Source organism: Artibeus jamaicensis, unplaced genomic scaffold, assembly GCF_021234435.1.
Source record: "Artibeus jamaicensis isolate MK-2021 breed Jamaican fruit bat unplaced genomic scaffold, CSHL_Jam_final contig_3176, whole genome shotgun sequence".
Lineage (NCBI taxonomy): Eukaryota > Metazoa > Chordata > Mammalia > Chiroptera > Phyllostomidae > Artibeus > Artibeus jamaicensis.
The window spans coordinates 5,840,614-5,854,298 of NW_026521740.1; the positions used below are offsets into that span (position 1 = coordinate 5,840,614).

Genomic DNA, 13,685 nt, shown 5'->3' on the forward strand with positions numbered 1-13,685 from the left:
TTCATTTCTTCAGACATATACCAAAAAGTAGTAGCACTGTAGCATGTGGTAGTTCTACTTTTAATTTAAAAACAAAAAACAACTTCCTTACTGTTTTCCACAGTGGCTGCACCAATTTATATTTCAACGAACAGTGCACAGGGATTCTCTTCTTTTCCCATCCTCGCCAACAATTACTATTTCTTGTCTTTTTTATAATAAGCATTGTGAAAGGTGAAATGTGATCTCCCACTGTGTTTGTTATTAAACAGGCTTAATTTACTTTATTTGTATGGGGGCCACAGCTGGAGCCCAGGTCCTCTGCACAGAAACTTTGGTGTGGGTCTTCCTAAGGTGATCAGTGAATTCCTGATGTGGAGACTTGGGGATCAAGAAGGCAATGCCCAACATGCTTTCCTTCCTCCTTCCTTTTTCTAGTAAAGTAAGGCACGTTTGGAGTTGTAAATAAGCCTCAATTTTGTGTACAGCTGTATCAGAAAGAAGGAGCGTTCTGAAGTAGCTTATATTTGGAGAAAGCATATGCTCCAGTTAGAGATGAATCTTGACTCTGATCTTTTCAGGAACTTTTGAGAATTTACACGTAAGGGAAATGAACTATCTCCATTTTATGCTTTTAATTGCAATCTCCTTTATGTGTTTCAATAATTTTCTCTACAATAATAGTTTGTAATTATCTATACTTGTTATTAAAGACATCTTAATAGAACTATTATTAAAACCAAGAAGGCTTAATATATTTATAATGAGACATGCTAAAATATTTATTTTTAGTGGAAGCTTTATAAAGAATACACATCCTTAGAAAGGAACTCTGTACAAAATTATTTTGTATAACTTTTCATTCTAATAAAATTAAAGCACATCTTACAAATTAATACATGAAGTAGCACACTCTAGTGGGTTATTTCTAAATTTAGTTACAATCTTCCTCAATGAAACTATAAGTTTAAAGTGATCCACAAAGTTAAGAGATGACTGTGATAAGACTGAGTAAAAATGAGTAGCAATGATATTCTTTTTCTAATGACATCAACATGTAAACAACATCAAACAGGACTCACAGGAAAGGTGTTTTACCCCGTTTCATTCTCATTTCGGAAAAACAATAAGTACTTGTCTATTTACCTGGTAAAACATACAATTAGAAGACACGGCCCCCAACTGATGACACTCCTCCAGGTTTAGAATATTCTACTGCTGCTGACATTATTCTCCGGCCAGTAGCCCTTCCTGGCCGTGCTCAGGTAGAGTGTCCCATCTTCCTGAGAGCTTTGGCCTGGTCGAGGTTACACTTTGACCTCAGAGCCCCAGAAGAAATTTTCATTCTCAAGAAGTAATGCAGCTCAGCAAAGTCCTGCAAAGAGGAAGCTCTAGGTGTGAGAGCCCCGGGGGGAGCCAGCAGCTCCAGTGGAGTCCTCGGGAAGAAACGGAAGTTCCTAGGGCTTCAGCCACTGGGTATTTATTTCCCTCCATACCAGGATGTCAAGGGATTCTTTTAGGACAGGCTGAAATGTTCAGAAAAAAAAGAATATTGTCAACATGTTCTCAAGAAAAATACCTACCAAGTCCTTTCCACTTAACTCTTCTGGCATAACTTCTTTATATTTCCTCAGCTTGAAAATGGGGTTAATGGGACTGATCTCACAGGGTTGTTGGGATTGACTTAGTTAATTCAATGAAAGCACTTAAAGTCATACCTAAAACATATGGATTATCTGATTAATGGTACCACTGTCCTAGCTGCTGCAGCTGCTGTTACATAGTTAATAGTAAGTCAAGTGCAGTTATGGCGCTACTTATGGAATTACGGGACTTAAGAGGATCTGTCAATCTGAAACCTATCAGCACTCTAGATGCTAAAAATACTCAAGTTTAGCATCTTTTTCCTCAGATCATGTCAGACACAGTTCACGATTATGCACATCTTCGTCTGTCCTTAAATAACCTGAAAATAAGTCCAGTTTTATTTAATATATTTTGAGTGCCTGTACTTAAAATGCTTTAATAATTAGAGAATATGAATTCAAGTTATGTTCCTAGTTTTCTGGGAAACAACCAATGTGAGAGACAAGTATTATCCGTGGAAGTATAATTCAAAGACCATGGGATATACTACATGGAATAGATTAAGGAGAAGTTTACCCATTTTGGTAAATTGTTTGCACAGTGGCTGACAATACCCTTGTCTGTACCTTGGACGGTCGCCTCCCATGATGACTCCAGGTCTAGTCCTGTGACTCCCTTTAGCCAATGGGATAATAGCAAATGGGATGCAAGCCTCAGAGTGAGAGATGCTTGGATTAGTCAGGGTTCTCCAGAAAAACTGAGCCAATAGGATTGTACCTTATTTATATATAAATATATCAATGTTACATTATTACATTAAATATAATGTAGCATTAATAAATAATATCCTATAGATATATATTTATAATTTAATATAACATATACTAAATAATATTATGTATTATATAATAATATCTATATATACAGAGAGAGAGAAAAAGAGAGAAGGAAAGAGAGAGATTTATTACAAGGAATTGACTCACCTGATTATGGAGGCCAAGAAGTTTAGTTGGCACCGGGCAAGTTTGAGTCTAGTCGGATAAAGGCATTCTTGTCCAGCTGATCTCCCAGGGAACAGTCCAGCAGATCCAATGATACCAGTTCTTCGGGAATGAAGCTTTGAAACGGCTCCAGCTCTGATCTGTTCACTCAGCAATTCTTCGTGAACAAAGGCTTCCTGGGTTGCTATAAGCCCTTGGTTAATTTCCAGAGTTCTGAAATAGTTGATTTTTGTCTATTTTGTCCTGAGTTCTTTCATTGTTGTTTTTATGGAAAGATACACTTTGGGATGCCATTTTCACTGTGCATCACTGTTGGTCATTAAGTTAACCTCACTGAAATTGAACTATTGTGCTACAGCCAGTTCATCAGCACTGACCAGTTCATTCATGACAACTCAGTCTTGCATCCTGACGGAGGAAAAAATACACTAAAAGAAATAAATAAAATAATAAAGTAAAATAAATAAGTAATATACTAAAGCAAATCAGGCATTTCAACATCTAAACTATGAACCATGACTGCAGGAAAGGACACAGAAATATCTTCTGCAAATATGAAGAACAATGAAATTACACAGGGGCTTAGGCACCTACTTAAGAGAAACATTATCAATGGCAGCTCTAAGGCCTAAAAGAGTAAATCTTTTTTTTAGAATAAGAACAACAAATTAGAAGATGCAGCAAATACCAAGAATAAATTTACTTGAAAAGTTAACTCATCAGAATGAGAGTAAATGATCTCACCTTTAAGTGGAACTTAATGAACAAAACAAACAAGCAAGTAAAATAGAACCAGAGACATTGAAATTAAGAACAAACTGACAGTAACCAAAGGAGAGGGGGAGCGGATAGTAGAGGAGAAGAGGGGAAGGATTTTCAGGGACAACTATAAAGGACACACAGACAAAACCAAGACGGGGTGGGCTGGAAGCAGGGGAGGGAGGTGGGGAGGGCTGGGTGGAGGGGGAGTGGTGGGGGGCAAATGCAGACAACTGTACTTGGACAACAATCAAATAATTTTTAAAAAATGAAAGTAAATGCACTTCATCAGAAACAGACTACCTAAGAATGTTAAACTCACTTGTACTTAAACTCTCATAAGGATGATTGATGATAGAAGAAGAAGCAAAGAGGAAACGTTTTTGGGAACTGTACTTTATTTGCTGACACTGCAAAAACCAAATCTCTACTACACAACAAATGAGTTCATGATGGAAAAACACCGAAACACCTATTGGACTGTATACTGTACTGAAACAAAAACAAATTTAGAAAATACTCTGCGTGAAAACACAGTTGATTTGCTAATTGTTCTCTTTGCATTTTCTTTCACCTATCAAAAAATTTTACTCTTAACTTCAACCTGCTTTGACTGAAATGAGGTTTTTGTAAATCAGATATTTCATATTTGTCCTCTCAGCAATCGATAAGGTAGATGAAATAAACAGAACTATTCTGGGAGACACAGCCTGCTAAATTAAATGATAAAGTGTCTAAGAATGACAGGGGCTAAGCGCTCTTTGGGTTGGATCATCCAGTATTTAAAAGGCCACTCCAATTTGGTAGCTTTTGGGGAACAAACAACAAAGACATTTAGTTAATGATTGTTCATCATTATAGAGGGCAATTTAAAAGTGTATACAGAGCCACGCCTTTCCTGTGAGGTCATCCTAACCCCCTAGATTGCACTTGGAGGACTACCACTGCCTTTAAATTGCATCACATAGCTTTACAACGCTCCTGTCCCCCTAAGAGTTTGACTATCACTTGAGGGTAGTGAGTTAATCCTCAATCTCTCACTTCCATGACTCCCTATTGCAATTAGAGTACTTTCTACACAAATAAACATTTTATTGTCCACTATTGGTTTTAACCACTGATGTGTTTTAACCTTGTCTTTTCATTTAGATGATATGCTGCCAGAGTTCTTAAGTTTCCGTATCACCCCTTCTCTTCCCTTCCCTCCTCTTTTATTCACGGAATCCTTCTCTGCTTCTGTTTCATTCGGAAGCAGAGAAGGATTCCATGTGTTCCAAGCATGACAACAAATGCTTCAACTCTTCTCTCTACTGGAGCAATTCATTCAAACAATTTTGAAACCATAAAGACTTTCCCATTGGTTGAAAAAAATTTGAATGTTACCCTTGTTCTATCCTGTCTAAATATAATTTTGAGACTTCCTCCTACCTTATTTTCCACCTTAAGAAACTCATTGTCCAATTTTATATCTGTAGAGGGTAGTCTGCTTTACTGTGTCCATTCCTCATTGTCTAGTCACTGAAATTGGGTGTCATCCCGAGTTGCTCTGAAACAATTCACACTTTACCAACTTTACCTTCCTGGGAAGTTTCTCTAGCACTTGAAATAGTTGCCCACCCTTGCCCTCTATATAAAACACTCTTTCTTTGGCTTCCTTAATGCTACTCTGTCTTAGTTTGCCTTGTGCTCTTCTAGACCATGCTTCTCAGACCCTTCCTCAGATGCATTTCACGATCTTATTGCTCAAATGCTGGTTTTCCTCACTGATCCCTTAGTGGCTTTCCTCCCTTCATGTCTATGCTCTTCATGGGTAATTTCATCCCCTTCTTTGGCTATGATTGCTAGCTCTAAATTTATGATTCCCAAATGATTTTCAGCCAAGAATTTTCTCTAGAGCTTCACATCTCCACATCCAACTGCCTTCTGAATATCTCCATCTGTACGTCTCACAGGATCCAAAATTTAATCTGTCTAAAATTGAACTCATTATTATTCCCATAATTTCTGCTTCCCCTCTTATATTCTACATCCAGGTAACTGGTGCCACAGCAGACATAGATGGATGCCTACCCAAAATCCACCCATGCCCTTTTTCCTTCCTAATCAAACCCCAATTTTGTTCTGATTTCTATCACGTGACCCTTGAGCTCCAGCCCTGGTGTGTCCTGAGTGCTTGAAAGTCCTTTCAACCAATAAGAGTAGAATCATTTCCCTTGCCAGTAAGTGGATTTGCATGGGTGTGTGATACAATTCTCGCTGATGAGACATGAATTTGAGTTTGCTGGGGTGTTTTTGGGACAGGTCCTTCACTCTTAACAAAAAACACAAGAAGAAACTGCTCCCTCTGTGGCCCATAAATATTGTCGGCCTTGACTGACACCTGAATCTGTTGCAGGCACATTGTGAGCCCCACGGGAGCTTGCCTGAGAACAAATACAAGCTACAATAGGAGATGGAATCAAAAGAATGGTGGAGAAACCTAACTAGACTCCCATTCCTCAGGCCGCTATTCTCTTGAGTGATGGTTCAAATCAGCAGTGCACTAGAATCAATTGAAAGTCTCCTAAAATAGATACTGCTCGACCTCACTCCCAGAGGTTTTAAATGGGGCTAGAGGAGGCCCCCAAAATGTGCATATTTACCAAGTTCCCAGGTGATGCTCTACTTTGAGATTCACTGACCCAGAGTTTCCCACCACTTGCAGCCGAAAGCACTTTAATAAATAAAAGTCTAAGTACTACATTGTCAAAGCCAGAATCTTGTGACTCCTCCTAAACTCTCTTCTCATCTCTAAACATATCAACTTTGTGAAATGTTATTCCTTCTACTCTCTGAATATTTCTATTAGGGTGCCTTTTTTGTAGTGACTATCACTCCGTAGTGCAAGCCGCCATCATCTCGCCCTGGGGTTATTGCAACAGCTCGGTTGGCCTGCAAGCCCAATCTCTCCCTGCTGGCAGTTTGCATTGCCATCAGAAGAAACTTTCAAAAAATGTGAATTCTGTCATCCTTTGTTTGCTTAAAGCTTCCCGGGGGCCCCCGGACCTGCTGGAATGTAGTACAAAGTCTGTACCTCCAAGAGCAGTCCTTCCCACATACTGCACACTCACTCCACGTGGCTCTCCACCTTGCGCGTGCCTCCTCCAGCCTTCCGGAAAGGCTTTCAGTTTCTTCAGACCCCTGGGCTCTCTCCTCCTCTGTGCCTGCTCACACGTTCTTCTGTTCTTCCCCACCCTACCGCTTTCTCCTTTGCTTGGACTGTGCTTCTTTAGCTCGAATAAAAGTTTTTGTTTAGATATGTCTTCCTCAAAGAATTCTTACCCGATCTCCCAAGTGTGGGTTCAAAACACCTCACACGAGCTCCTGGAACTCTTTACTTCCCCTGCAACACCACTTCTACTGGCCTGTAATCGCCTCTCCCTGGGCCTGCACATCTCCGATCGTGTCTACCTCATCCACTTGGCGAATTCCCCACACAATGTCATTATCACTATTGTTATCTTCATCTCATCCTCCCTCCCTTCCAACAGACATTGCTCTTGCATTTTTAACCTTTTAACCACCTTGTTTTTGGTTATGATAAAAAAAAGAGGTTCAGAGAGAGCAAGTAATTAACCCAAGATACAAGCTAGTAGTGAAAAATCAGGACTCTCGACTCTTCCTTGTGATAACAGTGTAACAGTACCTGACTTTCCTCTAGAGAACGACCCCCCTCCACCCATTAGCCACCTTCTTTTGCCTAAGAATTTACTTCTTATATTACCACCCCTCCCCAATATACCCAGGGCCACATGGTCACCAGCCTGTAGGAATAGCCTTAACTGTAGTTTGTCAGAGAGGTACACAGCTTGCCTCTGCTCTCATTCCCAGTTCCTCCGGCATCTCTGCCCCACTCCCTGAGGAATGACTGACTATCCAGTGGTCCTGTTCACCACATAGGTTACAATGGCAAACATTAGAAAGAGAGGAACTATCCTTTCTAACTATATAAATAAGTATGCCCCAATCCAAATGCAGAAAACACCAGGTTTTTAGAGTGAAAATAGGTGCAAATGTACTGTTTAAGTTTGATAAAGTAATAAAGCTAATGAAAAACAAACAGAAAAATGATTCTGAACTTACAAAGTCAAACTATAGCTGTTCATGCCCTACGAGGCCCATCTCCAGACCACCCCTCCCGCCGATACCTGAACACTCCTCTGTAGCCGCACTGGTTACCATCCGGTCTGTCTTCTTGGCAGACGCACAAGTTCTGTGAGCTCTCGCGCACAGGACTATTTTTCATCCCTGGATGCTTGGCGTCAAGAATTGAGAACAGCTCCTGACAGAACACTGGTGCTCAAAGGAAAAAACAAAAAACAAAAAGGAATTAGATCAGTTGTACATATAATCTAATAAAGAAAATATACAGGGTGGGGTAAAAGTAGGTTTATAGTTGCTCATATGGAAGATAATACAATGATTAATAAATATTTAATAATACATGAATAAACTCTGTTTCATGTACTCACAACCGTAAACCTACTTTTGCCCCACCCTGTATATTTCCATCAAGGTTTTCTATTTCCTCTTAGCAAGAGAGTTTAAAGACAGGTTTGGTTGAATAATTTCAAAACGGAGCTTTCATCTGTCTAACCAGTATTTCAGAACTGGGGAAAGTGAAGTTGTCCTCTACAGAGTCTGTCATCTCCAATTCTCTGAGGCAGGGAGATTTACATAAACTGTCACCCTGTCCCACACTCTTTCCAAATTTCACTTGGCTGCCAGGTACAGCCCCTCTCCCCCTGGAGCGACACCCCCCAAGGCCTCGATCTGTTCTTCTCACTCTGGGGCAGTCTGTATTCAACCTCTCATTTTACACAAAGGCTGGCATCGTCACACCACTCAGTATTTTCTAATCAGGCTCCCTCCTACAATGGACCAGCGGGAAGGGGCAAGGTGAAGGACACAGCCCAGGGCCTGCCAGCCATCTCTCATTTTCATTCCTCGTCCAGGCAGTGGCTGCCCTGGAGAATCAGCGCACAGATGCCTGGCAGCCTCCTGAAGCAATCTATTCTCGAGACGGATGATTTTTTTTCTAGTCAGCACTGTCATACTGTAATGAGTAGACTCAGAGCCTTAAAATGAAAGCTTCCTGAGAAAAGAACATCCTGAAGATTGTTTGAACTATATTACTAAAATTCCTTTTAATGTGTGATGACTCAACCCTGTTTGTTCATTGCGAACATAAACAGGGCTCATATTTAAGGGTGTGCCTGGTTAAACATATTGTGTGCACCCTCTATATTAAGATTAACACCTGGTGGGAAGCTGTAATTTATTTCGTGTAGAGTGTTTAGTTTTCACATAGAATAGAAATTGAGAAAGAGGTGGTTAAATAAGGTTGACACATGTCAGATCGTGAATGTCTTACAGCCTAAGTTTTTGCTATCAGGGACATTACTGGAACAACTAGCAAAACTTGAAAGGGTCTGAAGATGAGAGGGCAGTGATGTGTCATCACAGTTAACGTGTTGACTTTGATTTTTGCATTGTGTTTCTATTAGATACCAACATTATACAAAACACTGACAGCTACAGAAAGTACAAGAATTATTTCAGGTCACTTACATTGTAACAGGAAAGCTATCGGGTGCATATAAAAGATGAAAAACACAAAGCATGATGCCCCAAGGGCCAAACACCAGACAAGGATCTATAGTTCTCAATAGTTTTTTTCACCAATGACATTGACCCAAATGCTCACTCTTAGTGATTTATGAAGCTTCAGACCCAAGTCCCCGTGAGCGGGATGTAATTTCATTCTTTCCTCCTTATTGAATGAACATGGCAAGGAGCAGAGGTAGCATTATTCTAATATCACTGTTGAATTTATCCTCGTTTTATTTTAAAAGGTAAAGGATTCACCATTCTGGGGACACCACCGCTAACGAATGCATCTCTGAAGCAGTTTATTGTATCTCTCAGTGTAACTCAAATTAATACATTTTGAGAAGGGCTAATTTTTAAATGGAGCAACAAGCAACATTACCACCCTTCCATGGTCCTCCCTGGGGTGTTTCCTGACCACTTTGTCCCAAAAAGCAGCGACCACAAACTTCACCTGGTGCAGCAGTTTGGGAATCCTAATGCCTACAGCCTTCTCGGTAGCTCTTCCCATATGTACCAATAACACTGTGATAATAGATTGTGGACAGTCCTCAAATTCAACATTTATCCCTCCACAATTATAGAGTGTGATAAGTGGTTAGAGGAATAGCATTCCTCAAGATGTTTATAGTTTAGCTAAGGCAGATAATAAACATGGGAAAACTCTGAAAGCATTCATACCAGAGATACAAATCCTTTCTCCCTCCTCCCACTACAGGATTCAGAATTTCCCATCTCATCTTCTCCATCCACTGGCTTGTAACAGAACCCCATTCTCTCTCCACAAACATGGGAAATTCCATTTCTTATGTTGGGAAAATCAGCGTATCAGGGGTCAGGTAGACACGCTCTGTGATGACGGCAGTTTCCTTACTTCTCTGCTTCCATACAGATAAATCTGGCACAAGCAAACCTACTCTCTAGGTTGGAGACTGGATTACACGTGCTCATGCGTGTGAAGCACCTGCTCTCAAAGGATCCCCTCCACTCTCCTCTCTGCTTCTCTCAGGCTGGGCTCACCCAAGTCTAGGAATGCAGTGGACCAATAGAAAGAACCTGATGATGACAGGAAAAGGAAATGCCATGGCCTTGGGCACTCCGAACCCCAGCATCAGAAGTAGACAGGCATCAGGCCACCTGTTGGCATGCTTCTGAATTCCCTGGGTTCCAGAAAGAGCAGGCCCACTCAAGTAGTTTGATATTGACCTTCTTCTTGGAGACCTACAGATCTCTGAATTGACACCTTCTAGGAATCTACATTCCTTACCCCAGCACCCAGCAGTCTGGACTTCAGGCTGTGATCTGGTGCAAAAAGAGACTCTTCTGCACTTCCTGTCGATAAATTCAAAGAGCCTAGAGCCCCCTGACACCTGGCCACCTGCCCTCTCCAGCCCCAACAGCAGCTCTGCTCAGGACGGGTGGGCGGGCTGGGTGCTGGGACTAGGTGGGAGCGTGATGGTACAGCCATACCAAATCCTTGCAAATGTATCTGCAACTCTCAGTGATTCTGACTTCTTGAAGCTTCTTTTCCTCTTCCGTCCACTTCCACCACACACGAGTTACTTCTGTGAATTTGAAACCCCTGAGGTTACTGCCGAAACCCCTGAGTCCTTCTCATTATTCTTCTCTTATCACAAAATCGAAATAAATCCTCCTTAGAAAAACACATAAAAGAAAAGGAGGGAGGAACAGTTGGAGGGGGCGATGGAGGGAGAGAATGTGAAACCAGGAAGAATGTGAAAGGTGGGAACACTCGTGAAATAGCAACTTTGGATTAGTCACAAGTGTAACTCTCCTTCTCTTTGGGGTTTTGCTAGCTGCATTGCCAGATCCCCACTTAAGAACATAGTAGTTCTCCATTCTGGAGGAACATCCCCCACCCAGTGGGGCAACAGCAGGAAATAGTGCATAAGTGTTCTGGCGTCATTTTGAATGAAACAGGTAGAGAAGGAATTGATTGAGGATTTTCCTTTGCCTTCAGAAGTTTCTATACACCACCTCAGGTACTTCTGAGACAAGCTTTTATTTATATAGTTTTTGTTTGTTTGCTTGTTCGTTTTTTACCAGAAGATTTCTTAGTCCGGCAGAATCTTTCTTCAGCTATTTTTAAGCCTTAACTCTGATATTTTGGACCATTTTAAGGCACAGAGTTTGGTTTGTTAGGTCAGGAAAGAAAAATGTGGCATACTACTGTGCTTTAGTGATATATTCGACAAAGCTTATCGAATCTTCCTATGTTCATCTTTTGCCTCTAGAAGAATTGTAAGGAATTAAAACAAAATAAAGGGCCAGCCTATATAACACAAGTTCAGGAACTCCAAACTTGGATCTAAGGTACATGTGCTCTGATCCTCACTCTACTAATAATTTGGGGGCATATTGACCTATCAAACACATGAGGTTGTCATAAAAAACATATTAGATGATATATAAAAGTAGATTGACAAAATATAATATGCAATATAATTGAAAATAAGGGGTCATATTTAAAGAAGTTACTAAAATAAAATAAACACAAAGCCTATGTAAAAGAACCCATGGTTTTCCAATAGTGGAAAACCAAAGGCTACTTTTTGCTTAGAATAACCTATTTTCTCTAAATACTTTCAAAGACTTTTAGAATGAGGAAAAGTCTCTGAATCTTAAATGGTTCTTTTAAAAATGTAAAAGCTTCCTCTTCTACCATGTGATATTTGGATTACATTTTGATAAGACAGACCACAGCTTTTTGAAAGGGATATTGAGTAACCTGAACCCTGCCCAATCGACTCTTACCCTAAACCATCCTGTACAGAAACTGCTTCTTGTGACACAGTTGCCGGGGATGAACAATCACCGTGGAACAAAAAATTCAACATGAAACATCTTGCAAAGTACGTTATTTTAATATTACAGTCACATTTATATAATAGACACTATAATACTCTAACTCTTCATCATAAGCACTGAAGAATGAGCCCTTAACTGTTCCTTTTTCTAGACAAAATACAAAATTGAGACTAAGAATCCAAACCGGTGGAGGCTCTAACTTGTCTAATGATGGGGTAGATTCTTCGATGCTCTCCCCACATCCCCACAGAGTGTTATAAACCAAGAAGGTTTTTCAACATGGATAGCACAATAAATGTAGATGACATGTTGGGGACAAATGACGCATCTGAATTTCAAGAGACCATAGACACAAGGTCTGGAGAGCTCTGTTTGTCTGTTTGCAGCTCGTTTGAGCAGACTGGCTGTATGGGTTGTACGTTGTGGGGCCAGGAAGAAAACACAGTCAGCAGTGTCATCACGATTCAGTTACAACCAGCAACCGGAGAAGCCAGAAGCTTTTGGGCAGACAGGTATAGTCAGAAAGGACCCAGAGGGAGGCTTTTTCAAGCTTTGTGAATGCTGGTGCCAAAAAAAAAAATACAAAACCCAACTAAGAGAGAAAGATCAAAGAAGATGGGTCTGAGAGACCGGAATATGAATGAGGAGGGCGTGAAAGAGAACAAGGTAGCCCTGCTGTGATAAAAGACCAGGAACCTAGAGAAAACCAAAGATGAATATGTCCGTTCCCAAGGGAAGTTCCTGAGACCAAAGACAATGCCCTTATCTACTTCACGATCTATAGTGGCCCCAAAGCCTTCCAGATCTTTGAAATCTCAAGGGTGAACTTGTCATGACTCTTGCTCTCCAGCCCCTGCATCTACATGTGCTGGTTTTTTTTTAACCATGTCAACCTAAACTGGAACCCTCAGTATCAAGCACCATCACCCATTTTCGTAAAAATACCACTTACCATGAACCTTTCTGAGTTTTGTAGAAATCTACTGATGATCTTAATCATCAGCGATATCTGATAGAAGAATTAATGAAGTGATAGAAACACATATCACATTGTGTTCAACCTTCTACTGGCTTTCTCTGATCTTCCTGTTTCCCCTTTTACAGGAGCAAAACAAAATCGATCCTCCTCTTGGATCCAAGGTGTCCCTCTTGGAGCAGGTTACCAATGCCTCTGAAACCTTTGCAGCAGCAATAATGAAGCCTCTGTGTGTGGAGGGAGCAGAGGAAAGTTGTAGAGGCCTACTTCCTACCAATAATTGTCAATGCTTCCTTCCATAAAAAGTAGGATAATGTGAATAACACATTTTCACTTCACTACATATATCAAACAATTTTTATAGATCTTTCACAGTCACTAAGATCATATTTTCAAAGAAGATTTATGAATACAGAAAGCTTATAATATGATAAAATTATACATGTAATATCACAATTTTTATAAAAGTCATATATATTTATATCCTTAAACGTGAACAGAAAAATACACTAAAATATTAAAATATGTCTGAATAGTGGGGTTATGGATGATTATAACTCTCTCCCTTATAGTCTTCTATAAATGTTTTACCATGTAGGAAATTGTTTTTTAAATAAGAAAAAAATTAACTTTTAAAAGATGTCTTATGGTCATACTCAGTAAAATTATTTTTATATTAAGGTGATATATGGTTAGTTTGAGCTGCAGAAAGGAGCTGAGGGCATTTTGAGTCTCCTTTGAAATGTGAAATACATACATCCCTTGTCCTTGAAACCCAAGCAATTTGATTCTTTGAGACAGTATGAATTCGATTTCTCCTTGGGGAACTCAATCCTTTTCGGAATTGAAGTAACAGCCTTATGAAATTAATTCATAAGGTAAAGCAAGTAGAAAACAAAAATAAA

At 40.1% G+C, this 13,685-nt stretch overlaps 1 long non-coding RNA gene across 1 annotated transcript; it reads right to left on the reverse strand.

Moving 5' to 3' along the window:
- Nucleotides 1-816: 816 nt before the first annotated feature.
- Nucleotides 817-7,651, reverse strand: LOC128627113 (uncharacterized). The gene is made up of 3 exons (XR_008391234.1): nucleotides 7,514-7,651; nucleotides 2,550-2,995; nucleotides 817-1,505 (listed from the first exon to the last, which is right to left on the reverse strand). It is a non-coding gene; the product is annotated as an uncharacterized LOC128627113 (long non-coding RNA).
- Nucleotides 7,652-13,685: the final 6,034 nt, after the last annotated feature.